The following is a 15,551-nucleotide window of genomic DNA, read 5'->3' as shown; positions in this document are numbered from 1 at the left end:
TGTTATACATATACAGCTTTGTTTTTAATGTGAAAAATATTATTTTCTAAGTAACTGATCCATTGAACTGTATAGGAGTATGGGGAAAGTGCTTTACACTCTGCATTTAAACCCTTTTGACTGTAGACATCCTTTACACAGGTTGGGGGGGGGGGGCTGTTTATTAACCATTATATAGCATTTCAATGTGAGGTAGTGAGAATGTCAATATTTGAGCTACCAATAACTATTGAAGGCTTTAGGACCTATTTGAAGTTGGGATTATATCTTCCCCTATTGTACTTAAAAAGAAACATGACATGATTTATGTAAGAATTTAAAGGTGATACTGTTTTGGATTACACACACATACCTCTAGGTGGATAATTGCTGCCGGTTATAGGTTGTTATTCAATATTATATTATATATACTATATCTCAAACTTATTTCTACATCTGACTCTCACTATGTATACCTTATTGCTCACCAACCTTCTGATATTACATCTAACCCTATTACTTCAGCTCACTTCATCCCATGCACCATTACCCTATTTCCATAAACAAGCCACCAACCCACTTCCAAATGATCACTCTTACTCTAACAATGTCATCACCATCTCTCCCTCACTTTTAGCCGCTAACATCCAACTCCCTAAAAAAAAAATACCTCCTTCTTACCCCCTATCTTCAAAAAACAAGACAAAACTTATTAGATACTACCCACTCACATCAAAAACTAAAAGCTTCTCCTCTACAATACAAACAGCAGGTGACATGCACCCAAAGCCAGGTCCAAACTCTAACCTAACCTCTATCCCAAACACCCCTCTCACCCCAGCCCACCAAACTGCACCTCAAAAACAAATCTCCTTCTATTCTATTAATACCCGAAGCATCCTCAACAAAGTTAGTCTGTTTCATGCATGGATAGCAAATCATACCCCCTAATATCATCGCAGTAATGGAAACCTGGCTTAAACCCCACAACCTAGATAATGATATTCCCCCCCTGGCTATAACATTATTCGCCTTGAAAGTAACAACAAAAAGGGTGGGGGAGTTCCCATAGTCTATTCCAATTATCTTACTATTTCTCACATTAACAATTCTATCCCATATTTTCCCCAGCAGAAATATTGTCAGTTAACCTAAAACTAAACAATTATGCCACAATTACTATAGTAGCTACCTACATCCCTCCAGGGAACAATATTCCATTACTGGAAAACATTCTCTCCTATCTCTCCTTAAACATCACAAATGAAACAATCCTCCTTGGTGATGTAAATATTAATTGGCTAACCCTAAATAACCCAGGTTCCCCATATAATATAAATGTATATGGATTTACCCAGCTCATTACTAAGCCAACACATTTTAACAACACCCACACCACAAATACTCTCATTGATTGGATACTTGTCTCAGCTTCTTCCAAATACCATAATCCAGAAACCCTGGCCAATATTCTGAGTGACCACTCACCCATACAGGTGCTAAGATACTCAACCCACCTCTCTAAACCTCACAGATATATTACTAGATATAATCTCTCCAACTTCAATCCCGAAACATTCAACACTCTCATATCTAGAGTATGCTGGGACTTCCTCACCCAGCTCCCCCTAGATGAAGCTGTCATTGCTTTCAACTCTACTTTTCTGGATATCATAAACTCATTAGCCCCACCTCATAAAATTAGGACAAAAGCAACCATATCTCCTTGGCTAACAAAAAACACAAGAACTCTCATGAAATCTAGAGATAAGTCCTGGAAAAAATGGTGTCAAACTAAAGACCCAAATGACCTACAAAGTTATAAAGAACAAAGAAGCCTGGCTAAAAAAGGCTTATCAATAAAGACAAAAAAGAATTCTATTCCAACCCCCCTTCTACTCTAAAATCTAACCCCCAAAAATTTTGGAATGCTATCAATCAAATACTTCATCCTGGAAACCCTACCTCACCAAACCCTACCCCAGACACCAGAAGAAACTGCTAACACCTTCAATTCTTACTTTGTCGAATCTAAATCCAAACTCTTTAACTCCAATAGCTCCACTACAACTAACCCCATAAACCAAGCTTCCTACTCAACAACTACCCCTCCCAAAATCTTCTCCCTGAAGCCCATCTCTACAACTTACATTCGAACACTACTCTCCAAATTAAAACCATGCTCAGTATCTGCTGATAACATCCCATCATACTTTCTTCAGACAGCTGCCCAATCACTGGCCCTTCCTATCTCTATCATCATAAACCGCTCAATCTCTGAATCCAAAGTACCATCCATCTGGAAACATTTCTACACGCTGCCTATCCACAAAGGTGGTAACTCCACTGAAATCTCTAACTGTAGACCTATTGCCATCCTCCCCCCTCTGTCAAAAGTTCTTGAAAAGTGCATATGTACTCAAGTCATGGATCAGCTCTCTCAGGAAAACCTACTTACACCAACACAAAATGGTTTCCGACCAAAGCATAGCACATATACTGCACTTCCATCCTTTCTCAATACTATCTCTCTGGCCAGAGATGACCATAAACTTATCTCCTGTCTCTTCCTTGATCTCTCAAAGGCCTCTGATACTGTGTCTCACTCTCTACTATTAAACAAACTGTCTAACCGTAACTTCTCTCATGATACAGTGACTTGGTTTGAAAGCTACCTAAAAGATAGATTTCAATCAGTAAAATGGGACACTGCTTTATCTACTCCCCTTCCAATACAAATGGGAATCCACAAGGATCCATTCTAGGGCCACTGCTTTTCAACATCTTCACAAACCTGCTCTGTACCTCCTGCCCACTTTCCTCTATTATCCAATATGCTGATGACTCTACAGTCATTACAATAGCTAACTCTCCCTCTGAACTTTTATCAGCTACCCAAACATCCTTTAATTCAGTTAAAACATGGCTCTAAAACAACAAACTCATCCTCAATCCTAAGAAAACAAAGCTCCTACTTTTTCTTCCCAAAACATCCAACCATATAAAATTATCTTTTACTATCCAGTCACTCAATAACACTCCTATTGTAGTTGAATCTAGCTCAAAACTCCTTGGAATCACAACTGATGATCAACTAAAATTCGACCTCCACATAAACAACTGTATAAGGAATACTCACCTTAAATTAGGCCTACTTTATAGAAATAAAAGATTTCTCACCCAGGAATCTAGAATAGCCCTCACTCATTCCTACCTTCTTCCCTGCCTTACATATTGTTCACAAATCCTTACTAACCTAAACTCCTCTCTCCTCACTAGACTTGAGACCACATACCATAAAGTAGCGAGATTTGCAACTCAGCTATCCTATAGATCTCACCACTGTCTCTCTCTCTAAGATATTTAAACTGGCTTGAGTTGCCCCACCTACTCCTTATCTCCCAGCTCCAAACCATACATGCAATTCTCTACCAACCATCTTTCTGTCCAGCCTTACACACCATCATCTCTCACTATACTCCTACAAGAAGCCTCCAAAGCTCCTCCCAAGACCTCTTAAAAATCTATAAGCCAAAATCTAAAGCAGGGTGTAGCCTATACAGCTATCATACCTCTATCAAATGGAACAAACTTCCCTTCAAAATTCGAACACTCACACATCCCAAACAATTTAAACTAACTCTAAAAGAATATTTCAACAGGAAATGGATCTGCCAATGCTCAAACCCACCTTGAAAACCCTCTACTTCTCTCCACTAATCAATAGCTTTTTCTCCTCTCTCTGAAACTTTTATTCCATCCTGATTGTTTTAATTGTAAATGTAACATTCTACTCCGATGTTGCTCTTCTATTCTAACTACTACTTTCAAAAAAGTGCTCTGACTATTATCTCCGTTTTTTTTCTTTACATTATTCTATATATTATACTTATATTTATAACAAAATGTAATCTGTATATTCTCAAAAACTCTCTTGTAGCCTGCTAGCTGATTTGCTTTGTTCAATCTGTATAATACCTGTTAATAATGACAAAGCGTTATATCTATTTACTGGAGCTTTTCTCCCCGGGTTTCTGCTGAAAAAGGGCTTCGGCTCAGTCAGACATTCCCAGTCAACAAATGTAAAATAATAAAATAAATAAATATATAGATAGATATATAGACGGATAACCCGCCTGTTACTGCAACACATCTGAAAAAACCCTGACAAATGGGAGGGGGAGAGTAAAGGGCAAACAATAGTGACATCTTTGAAATATGGCTGTCATATGCATAGAAGTCTGCTAGAGTGTCATGGTGTGCTTTAACTTACAATGCCAGATCGATTCCAGGTCTGAAAAACAAATAAATGTCATTATTTATTGATGTCAATGCCCACATCATCACAGTGATTTCTCAAAAACTCACAACTGTTGTGGCCAGCAGACAAAACATATGAGCCACACATTAGGACAGTGTCTTGACATCTGGACAGTGTAGACGTATGACCACAGTCATGTAAAAGATTGGAAAAACCTGTGACAGCTGCTAACTTTGTCACTCAGCAGCTTCTGAACCACAGGGAGACCAACACGACACTAACCCAAATCAGGTCTGGGCAGTTATCCATGTATATCCAAATATATCATGCACTACAGGGATGGAACTGTAGGGAAAAGCAGATAGTGGTGCATGATTGTCCACCCACAACCATTTGCACTACAGCCACAGCAACATACCAGCACCCCAAATAAACTCTACAGTAGAATGACTGTTTGAACAAACATATCCTGATTCCCAGTCACACACTACACTAACATATACTGGCCTAACTCACAGTGTACTAGGAATCTTGAGTTATTACAGGACATTTCTCAGTTTGCCCCTACAAACATATGCACCAGATAGACCACCAGCAGCCGTAGCAGCATGCACAGTCAGATAAAAAAAGGATCTGTGACACTGACATCTGCTACTCTCTCTACTCAGCCAAACATCTACACAAAACACTGCTACACAATCTTGGCAGTCACTTCATAATGGCCAGACATACATAACTCTCATGTACAGATTTCCACAGAATGTCCAGGGTGTGAGACCATATTCATGGCTACTGCTGCATAACACTTAGAGGAGTCTGCTAAGTCAATGAGATGATACCTTGAACGCAGTCACTAAATAATGATATCACAAACCTCTGACCCTCTTACTGCAAGACATATGGACAATGCATGACATACTTGAGGGCCAGGGGGCCAGAAAGAGGGACATATCTCACATAATGGTGTGACAAACTGAAACAGCTGCAAGTATCACAGGTTTTGCAGTAACATAACATCCCTGAAGGATATGATGTCTGAAACACCAATGGATGTCAACAGTTACTGACTGCAATCCTCACATTATCCTACTGCTTCCACAAAAACAGATGTTGACTGAGGAACAGACCAAACATAACAGACAAACCTCTGGGCAGTCTGTAGACATCAAGATAGTGGAGAGGTATGTCAGAGACATATCACTGTCAGATGTAAAGTCATACAGAAATTACATGTCCAGATGAACCCTGTTAAACTAGCAACCCTCTATGAGTATAACAGCACTACTGACTTACAATCCATACTCATTTCTGGAGATTTGTTCTCCATGTTGTTTGGCTCTCTCCACATGTCCTCTCCTGAGAGGTATTCCCACCTACTGTCTGTTAAGCTGTAGCCCCCACACTTCCATAATGTCCTCCACACAGGCAAGGAAAATGGGCAAGGCACACACGAAGGCCGTAATTATAGCATTGTGTTACTATGGCATTGGCAAATGGAAAGACAACACAGCTGCTCTGGATGCATGTAACAAGTGGGAGACACTGATTGGTGCACAAGCCATCACCTGCTCATGAGCAGTACTTACAAAAGGCAAGCTGCTGATTATGCAATACAGGTCACAACCCATCTCCACAAAGACATACTGTGAACAGACAAACCTAAACATTTACATTGTTGTGAGGGAACTCCTGAGCACTATAACAGTGTACTTAGTATTTAGTGGAGCTTTTCTCCTCGGGCCTCTGCTGAAAATGGACATGTATCCAGCCAGACTAGCCCGGTCAACAAATGCAAAATAAAATAATAAAATAAAGGTATGTCAATCATGTAAGCTTGTAATAGAATGCAGAAGGGGGGATGCAATGATGTTAAATGGGACATTAAATACAAGGCCACAACAAGACCTGCTGGACTCACATGCTGCTGTCCAGCACCTATGGCCATTTCTGCTTGCCCTGCCTGCATTGACATGGAACACATCTCTGGCCCCTAAGTCAATCCAGCAAAGGGCAACTCATGTATGACTACAAATAAAGTCTCTGTTGTCCAGTACTGAGTGTGTCACTGGTAGGCCAGCTACCTGGGATGTTGTAATTATTCATATGTCACCTGTGAATGCTACCCTGATACATATGCTTGTCTTACAAATGTAAGAGATGTACATAGGGTATGTTCATACTACACGACAGGTGCAGATGTGTGTGTTGAACTGTATGTGATATCCTGAGCCCATACCTGACAACTGTCCAGAGTTTTGCAGACTGACCACATGTCTGCCTCATATATGCAGTCAACACCTCAGACAGTTGTGTGTTGTCTGGCACATCACTGGCAATCCACTAAAGACTAAAGTCATAACAAATTAGCATACATATGATTGTCATATATCATATCCTGCAGAGTACACCTGTGAATGTGACACTGTCTTTGCTGGCAACTAAGTGTGTTTAAGCTAGATTCATAAAATGACACTATTTACTGCATTTGCCCACCACTGATGTGTGCCTTTGTGCAGATGTCTTGCTCTAACAGGGGCTAGGTGTCTCAGCATGAAACCCATGTCAATGCAAGTGTACCTTGTCTTGTAGGATGCTGACATTTGTCCAGTCACTAACACCTGCTTTCTAGCTGTAGAGAGCAAATCAACCTTGCCAGTTCACTCATCCCATCTTATGTTTCGACCCCAAATGGATCCCTGTAAAGCCACAGGAGGTGGAGTGTTGAAAATTAGCATACACATGCACACCTCCAGGCTGGCCAAACAGTATGACACACGGGTGACATCCCCGAGTGCAGTTAATTGACAAAACACCTACTCAAATCATAGGTAGTTACAGGCCTCTAACCATGACTATGGACACCCGCCACACCTATTGGGACCTGCTTGAATCTGTCAGGATTCAATCGTCTACCCTGCTCCTGGGTGACTTCATATACCCAAACATAGTGTGCATGGCCTATGCCACCTGAACATGAATGCACATAGATTCCTCGGCTTTGTCAATGGCAATGCAGTGGATCAGCCAGTCAACATTCCTATGGTAGGTGGAAATCTCATGTACCTGGTCCTAATGAACATGAGCAGCCACTGTAGCACTCCTACAGTGCCACCCCCCCTGGTAATATCTGATCACATAGCCATCACTGTTCATGTCACCATCTCCCCTGCCCTACCCCCCTTTACAGTGTCAAACAGAATGAACTGCACACAAATGACTATAAACTCCTCAGAGCAGGTAGAAGTAGCTGTACAGCCAACGTCCCATTTGTTGGAACTAGCAGCAGTGTCCAGACCCACACCACAATACTATGAGGGTACCTATATAGCTGTATGGACTCAGTAGTACCTGACAGGACAACATCATCTCCCACAAGGTAGGGTAAATGCCTGTGGTGAACAGCAGCAATACACAAATACCATAATAGGTGGAAACAATTGCTGGATGGGCCAAGAAGGAACAAGTGCCTCATTGTAAGCAATATCACCTTGGTCTGCACAAGGAAATAAGGGCACAGGTGATGTACCCTAAGGCTGCCTTTGAGTCCAAATTGGACACATCCATCAAGGCCTTCCACACACGTCTGCAATTCCAGAGGCAACACAAAAATCTGCTCTGTAGGATGGTCAGTAACATCATATGCACATATGACATAGATATAGGCAATTGGTTGCAGACAGGTGAAGTGTAAACACCACCTCCCTGTCCCCCTATTGGTACACATGTGCATGTACAGCACCTGCCCCACTCCCCTCATCATCAGGAAGCAGGTCTGTAATGCCCTCTCAAAGGCAAAACACAGAGGTCTCCATAGGCATGATACCATCCCTGGCTACATCCCACATGAACACAGGTATGGGCTGTCAGATCCATTATGCACTATAGTCAACCACAGGCTGAGCACCAGTGTCATCCCATCTGCACAGAAGACAGCCATTGTCATCCCTATAGAGAAAAGCGGAGCAATCCACCAACCCAGCCAATATTATGCACATCAGCCTAACTAGCCTGCTCTGTAAGGGCATGGAAGGCAATACCAAAGACATTATGAACAGGGACATCGGCAACATCAAAATGCCTGGGCCCACACACCATGATATTGTCAAAGGGAGATCAGGCCTGTTAAACCTTATCAACCTCTCTGCAGTGGCCAACAAACACAGGGACGAGGGGAAGATGGTGAACAATGCCTACCTTCACCTAGCCCAATCCCCTCACACTAATCCCCAGCTGGACAGGATACATACGCCTACACAGCTAGACACCAACCTGTAGGTTACCAGATGGGTAGCTAACTGGCCCGATGATAGTACCCACTTAGTCAAAGTAGTAGAAACCACCTCTTATAGTAGATTCATCCACAATGGTGCACCCCAAGGATTGGTCTGGGGGCCTCTACTGTTTGAGATATATGTATCTGAGGTACAGGACAAAAGCAGTGGTTGTGGCTGACCAGGTGTATGGATGCTTGCAAGCTGCCCACTGTCTTACATTCCCCGACTCATTTGATCATCACCCAAGAGGCACTCACCCAATTGCTGACTAGCACAAGAAGCATTACTGCAAATGGAATGCCAGGAGAGGCATCATTCCCCCTGCTGTGGCATATAGGCACATAACCCACCTGTTACTGCAACACATCTGAAAAGCAGATCCACACTATGTATGACAGTAATAATGTACTGAGTATGCAATCAGGTGTGAGACGACTTGTGAACTGAGGTTGGTAACAACCTGCCATTTTCCTACCATGTGGGCACCATTGTATGGAAGTCCATCTACATGGCCCACCTCACAAATATGGGTATGTCATAGGTAGGCCATAGGTAGATGTAAAGTGAGGGCAGACCTCTACAGTATTGAGCAGTACTGTTGTAAAAACAGAAGCCTATGCAGTTGTTAATGTACTTTTCTTCTCTCCCCTACCCCTCATCTGCATCACTAATTATTAGTCATGTAATACAGGTATGTTTTTACCAAATCCTATATTGGGACATGTTCCATTTTTGTTCATATAATTAACTGGTTGCATGTCAACATACCTTGTTCAAATGCCATTGTTGGCAGCCTGTTGCAGTTATTGTTACTGGCATGCTGTTACAATACTTACTGTTGCTTCAGTTTTGCATGTGTTCTGTTTGCTATGCAATTGTTTCACATCTGTTGTTTTGGGTTAATTTGAACATCCATGAATGCCTTTAAAAGTCATCTTGAAATGTTTTGTTCATGACTAAGCAATATATCTTGGAAAACCTCAACACCATAGCATATTTGGGAAGTCCAATCCAGGCAGATCCACCTGTTCCGCCAATCTGGCCATGGCACTGGGCCACAGTACATCTTGGCCCCACCCTGGAACTTCTTCTGCAGGCCCTGCACCACCTGGGTGCAGGCGCAGATATGAGCCTGTCATCTGCTGCTCTGAGGTATTGTGTGCAGTGTTAACTGCTCTGAGTTGGGTGGCCAACAGCATCAGATGGAGGGCTGCCTTGTGCACCTTGAGGAGCAGGATGTCCCTCCTGTCCAGCCCCCAGCACAGCCACCATCTGGGTTGTGAAGATGCAGTCACGACCACCTGCAGGTGGGGATGTCAGTCCAACTGTATCCATATGGGCCTCATGTGCCCCTGATTTGCAAACAACCTTCCTGTAAAAAGTGTTTACCCCCCACATGCGTCATACACCACACCTTTCTGCTGTCTTGTCTGTCTTGTCTGTCTCCCTACCTAACCTACCTCCCCTGACATACCTACAATCCTTCCCCAACACCTCACTCTCACCTTAACAAAGAAAAAAAAGGGCATCTGTCCCCCCAGAAATGATTGCCCCATACATACCTCTCCATTTCCCACAGGCATCCACTAGACACGTACTCCAGTCCAACTGGCTTAACAACACATTTCTGTTGTCCTCACCCTAGTGATATCTGCATTGCTTACTGTACATTTCCTTGTTTCACTTGAAAGAAAGTTACTGTTTGTCATTTTTGCATTTAAGTTACCTGTAACACATTGCATTTAAGTTACCTGGCACTTGCTCACTAAAGCAATTATATAAGTCAGCAGTAAAAAATTAAAAGCACTACACCCTCACAAACTCCCCTTGAGTACCTTGTTCCCCACTGGCCCTTTTTTTCAATTATAAAGGAATTCCCAATACTATTCTAGCATGTCCAAAGGTCAGTTGTCAATCTCCTCTCCGGTCCAGCTTGTGAATCTGGGAATCTTGAGGCAATGTTACAACTGCCTCATGTACACAGACAACACTCTCCTCCTCCCAACAAATTCCAACACATGTGAGAGATGCAACCATATAGCCAAACTGGAGGCTAAGCTCTCTCAACTCAGTACTGGCATAACCAGTCAGGAGGAGAAAGAACTACACTCACTACAATTCCAGTCTCACATAGACCTACCACGACAGCAAACCAAACACATAAACACACAAAAACATACTTGGAGGCTCTAAATAAAAATCTGCCTAAGCAGCAGAGACCTCCAAAGCAGACACCCAAGCAACCGCTACCCCAAAACAAAACACGTGCAACACATAGCTCACAAAGCCAGTGTGCCGAACAGTCACAGCCCTTAAGGCAAAACAACACACCTGATACACTTGTAATAGGTGAACCTATCATCAGGCACACTGACGTCTCGCTCACCAGACTGAACAAGGAGAAGGTCACAGTGAGCTGCCTGTCGGGTGCTAGGATCCGCCACATAACACAACCACTCAGGTCACTCCAAGGCAAGTACAAACATGACTCGGTCATTGTCCATGCTGGTGTGAATGACCAAAGACGTACTTCCCTGGACTACATGAAAAGAGACATAGAGGAGCTCTCTGAGCATGTAGCCCAGGCCGGTATGACCCTGACCTTGAGTAGCATCTTACCCTCACCAAGAATGATGCCACAATATGAAGACAAGATGATCAATTTCAACAACTGGCTTAAATATTGGTGTCATTCAAAGGGGATCCAATGCTTGTCAGCCTGGGATGACATGCTCGACAAGCCACGATGCTTCACTAGGGATGGCTTGCACCTGTCACCGCTGGGCTTTCGGATATTGGCAAAGGCTCTTACTTCCCCCATAGTGCCTTTTTTAGGCAAGGCTTAAAAGACAAACCCACCTCCATAGGTATCACAAGGGATAAGAAACTAAGAGTAATGTTACTCAACGCCAGAAGTCTAAACCTCAAGATGCATGCACTCGAAACTCTCCTTAGCATGGAGAACATCGATATCTGTGCAGTAACAGAAGCCTGGTTCAACGCTCCCGAGAGGACCCCAGCACTACCAGGTTATACCTCATACCATGCTTTTCGGACACAAAACTTGGACAGAACCACAAAAGGATAGGGAGTATCAATATTCGTCAAAGATACCCACACCTCCAGGTTGGTGGCACAGCACGAAGCATCAGCGACTATCCATGTGCAACTAACAGTGGGTAAAACTGCCTTCCAGTTGTAGCCTGCTACAGACCACCCTCCCAAACCCAGGAACTCCACTCGGCCTTCCTGAGAACACTGGAAAATATGAAGGTCTCTCCAAACACCATTATATTGGGCGACTTCAACTACCCAAACATAGACTGGGAGCATTACTCTAGCTCCAACACCCTAGCCCAAAGGTTCCTAAAATTTATAAACTGAAATGCTATGGAACAACTTGTTACCACTCCCACAAGAGGGGAAAACATACTGGACCTGACATGGGGACTCTATGCTCCAGACCAGAAGTGTTTCACTCACTGGTAAGATCAGACCATAAACTAATCTCAATGGATTTTCACATCCTGACCCCACCCCCTGCCCAGAAAACCACAGTGAAACACTTCTCTAAAGCAAATTTCACACTCCTCAAAACCGAGGTGGAATCCTTCAAAGCCCCCGAGCCTGTGGAAAATACGTCCCAGACCGCAGAATCCTTTATAAACGCATTCTATGAACACCTTCAGGAATGCATGGATCATGCAATCCCAAATAAAACCAAGACCCAATCCTCCAAAGGCAGACGTCCTGTCTGGTGGACCCCAGCCATAAACAAACTATACAATAGAAGGAGGAAGCTACTACATGATAGAGCAAAATCCCAAAAAGGGAAGGCATCTCTGATCAGTATTAGCAAAAAACTACGGGCACTCATAAAATCGTCTAAGGCCAGCTTCGAGAGAAAAATTGCACAGGACACTAAGGATAATCACATGGCTTTCTTTAGTTATGTTAGGAACCTGGGTGGGAATTCCCAAATATGCTCAGAATTAGGCCAAAATGACAAAAAATACATCAAACCCACAGACATTGCCAACATCCTAGCTGACAGGTTCAGCGCAAACTTCTCCCCCCTCCACCAAAAGGGCAAATATCTATCCCAGCAGAGTGCTGCCCCCCTGACATCTCAGATGCTCAGGTAAGAGTCACCCTCTCCAAAGCAAAAAACACAGCATCAATGGGACCAGACGGTGTCCCAGGCTGTGTCCTACATGAACTCCAAGAAGAGCTAAACGCAAACATAAAACTACTGTTCAATCTCAGCTTTATTACACTATATGTACCCAAAGAGTGGCGCACAGCAACAGTGGGCCCACTCCACAAGGGTGGTGCCTCAACGGATCCTGGAAACTATTGCCCCATAAGCCTGACTAGCTTGGTCTGCAAAGCTATGGAAAGGATCATCATGGACTTCATAAATAAAGATATTGGGGACCTACAGACACTGGATCCGACCCAGTTCGGCTTTGTTAAGGGCAGATCCTGCCTCTTAAACCTGGTTGATTTCTTTGAAACAGTCACCAAGGCTATTGACGAGGGGAAGGTGGTCCACATAGCCTACCTGGACCTCGCAAAAGCCTTCGATACAATACCCCACTCGGGCATTATAGATAAGCTCAATAGCTTAAATATAAACCCCTATGTCACTAGATGGGTTGCAAACTGGCTCAAGGACAGAACACACATGGTTAGAATTGCTGGAGCCATGTTAGACTCCAAACCAGTTACAAGTGGCGTCCCACAAGGCTCAGTCCTGGGACCTTTCTTGTTCGGTATATATTTCTCGGAGGTACAGGCCAACACGGAAGGACTGTGGCTGACCAAGTTCGCAGATGACTGCAAACTGGGTGCCATAATCAACTCTCCAGCCGACACAAGCATCCTCCAAAAGGGCCTCATAGAAGCAGACAACTGGTGCCAGAGCCATGGCCTCTAGCTAAACGCCAAAAAGTGTATAGTCATCCCCTTTGGCAAAAACAAAGTGCCCACAAATTACCACATAGGTGGTAATCCATTAAGTACAGAAGAAGTAATTAGGGACCTGGGGACCCAAGTTGATAGCAATCTCTCATTTGACAACCACGTAGCCAAAGTGGTTAGAAAAACATTTAATATAGCCCACCTAATCATGAAGGGATTCACATCTAGATCAGGGGAGGTCATCGTGCCTCTTTACTCATCCCTCATCAGGCCCATAATTGAGTACAATGCCCCTTTTGGGATGTACCTTACCAGACACCTGCAGCAACTGGAAAGACCCCAAAAATACCTCACCAAGAGGATCAAAGGGCTCAAACAGATGCCATATGTTGCCCGGTTAAAGAAACTCCATCTCTACTCAGTGGCATACTGCCTGCTCAGAGCGATCTGTGCCTGACGTATAAAGCCATGTCCAACCCAGAATTAATGGACATGCTGCACCTCAGAAAATCCATATCCCATTGAGCTACGTGCTCGAGAGACTTGAACCTCAGCACTGAAATAAATAGGACATGCTGGAGGAACAGATTCATAACCCAGAGGCTCCCTTCACTCTGGAATAAAATCCCAGTCCAGGTTAGGCAGAGTCCCTCATTGACTCTCTTCAAGAGGAATCTTGATGAGTGGATGGGAGATCATAGGTTTACCCCGGGTATCACTTCTGTGTCACTGTTAGACAGAGGCACAGTATACTAACCTTGAAAAAGGGCATAGCAAAATTAGTTTAAAATGGGTGGCGAAAGCCAAACACACTCTGGCTAGGCTTATAAATGCCCTAGGGCAGACAGGCTAGTATGAACATATGAACCTATGAACCCCTCTCTCTGGGGTTTGAGTGTCCAACTTCACCTCCAAATTCTGTACAAATGCACAGCTTTTGCTGTATTACAAATGGACAGCTATGGACCTTCCCTACACCCGTCCTGCTACCTTTCAGATTGTTTTTCTCTCTGTGTGCCCCTTTCTCAACACTTTGCTATAACCCTTTTTCATTTCTTTTAAAGGGATTAGCATGGGTGTAAGCAGGAATAAGTGGGAGTAAGCGAGTTTGCTCAATGCTAAGTGAAGCCAAAATGGATTAAGCATCCATAAGGTTAACCATATGTTGGCATCGCTTAACATCACACAAACCTGTGCAAACCCCCTTAAAGCTGCTTAAAACTGCTTTAATCACTATGTCTCCATCAGCCACTGTTCTGCCTAGCAACAAAAAATTCAGCCCTGGCAAGCCTCAAATGCAGAACTTCTTACACTATAGTCAGAGCAAGGTACCACTACACCACTTGAACTGTAAGAGTTTCTGATGCTTTTTCAAACATATCATTCAGTGCAGTCATTCAACAGTAGGGAAAAAGCTCTGTAGAATCACTCAGATTTTGTATATATACATATACAGATATATACGTATGGAGATACATATATATATATATATATATATATATATATATATATATATATATATATTTATGGGTCTACTTCTGATTGTAGAAAACTTACATTCTCGACAACCAGGAGATCAAACCCATATAAGCAAAAGTGCACTAAATCAAATGTGCACTTTTGCAAAAGCCCTCCTCTGAAGGGATTACAGTGGGGATAAGGAAATATATCCTTTTCTCCACTGTAGTGTGGTCTCAGAGTTATTATATTTAAGTATGGTTGGTGAGGGGGCACAGCCCCCCACATGGGGGGTGCAGGAGGGCTTGCCCCCTGTAAAATACTGTTTAAAGCAGTTTTGTTTTGTTTTTTTTCTGGTTCGGAGAACCGGCTTTTGCAAAAGTGCACTTTCAATCTAGTCCATTTTCGCTTTAATGGGTTTCGATGTTGCTTGGTCGAGATTGTGAGATTTCTATCAAGCAACATAGACCCATTTTATATACATATATATATATATATATATATATATATATATATATATATATATATATATATATGTACATAACATGTAGTGCATTCATACCTCAGAACCATACTTCTCAACCTCTTAGTGCAAGACATCTGGGCAAAGGCTGTCAGAATTGGGGAACAACGGGTCAAGCATAGGGACATACCTT

This window comes from Protopterus annectens, chromosome 1.part2, assembly GCF_019279795.1.
Source record: "Protopterus annectens isolate FY-2018-M chromosome 1.part2, PAN1.0, whole genome shotgun sequence".
NCBI classification, from domain to species: Eukaryota; Metazoa; Chordata; order Ceratodontiformes; family Protopteridae; genus Protopterus; species Protopterus annectens.
Note: the sequence above shows the minus strand (reverse complement) of the source record.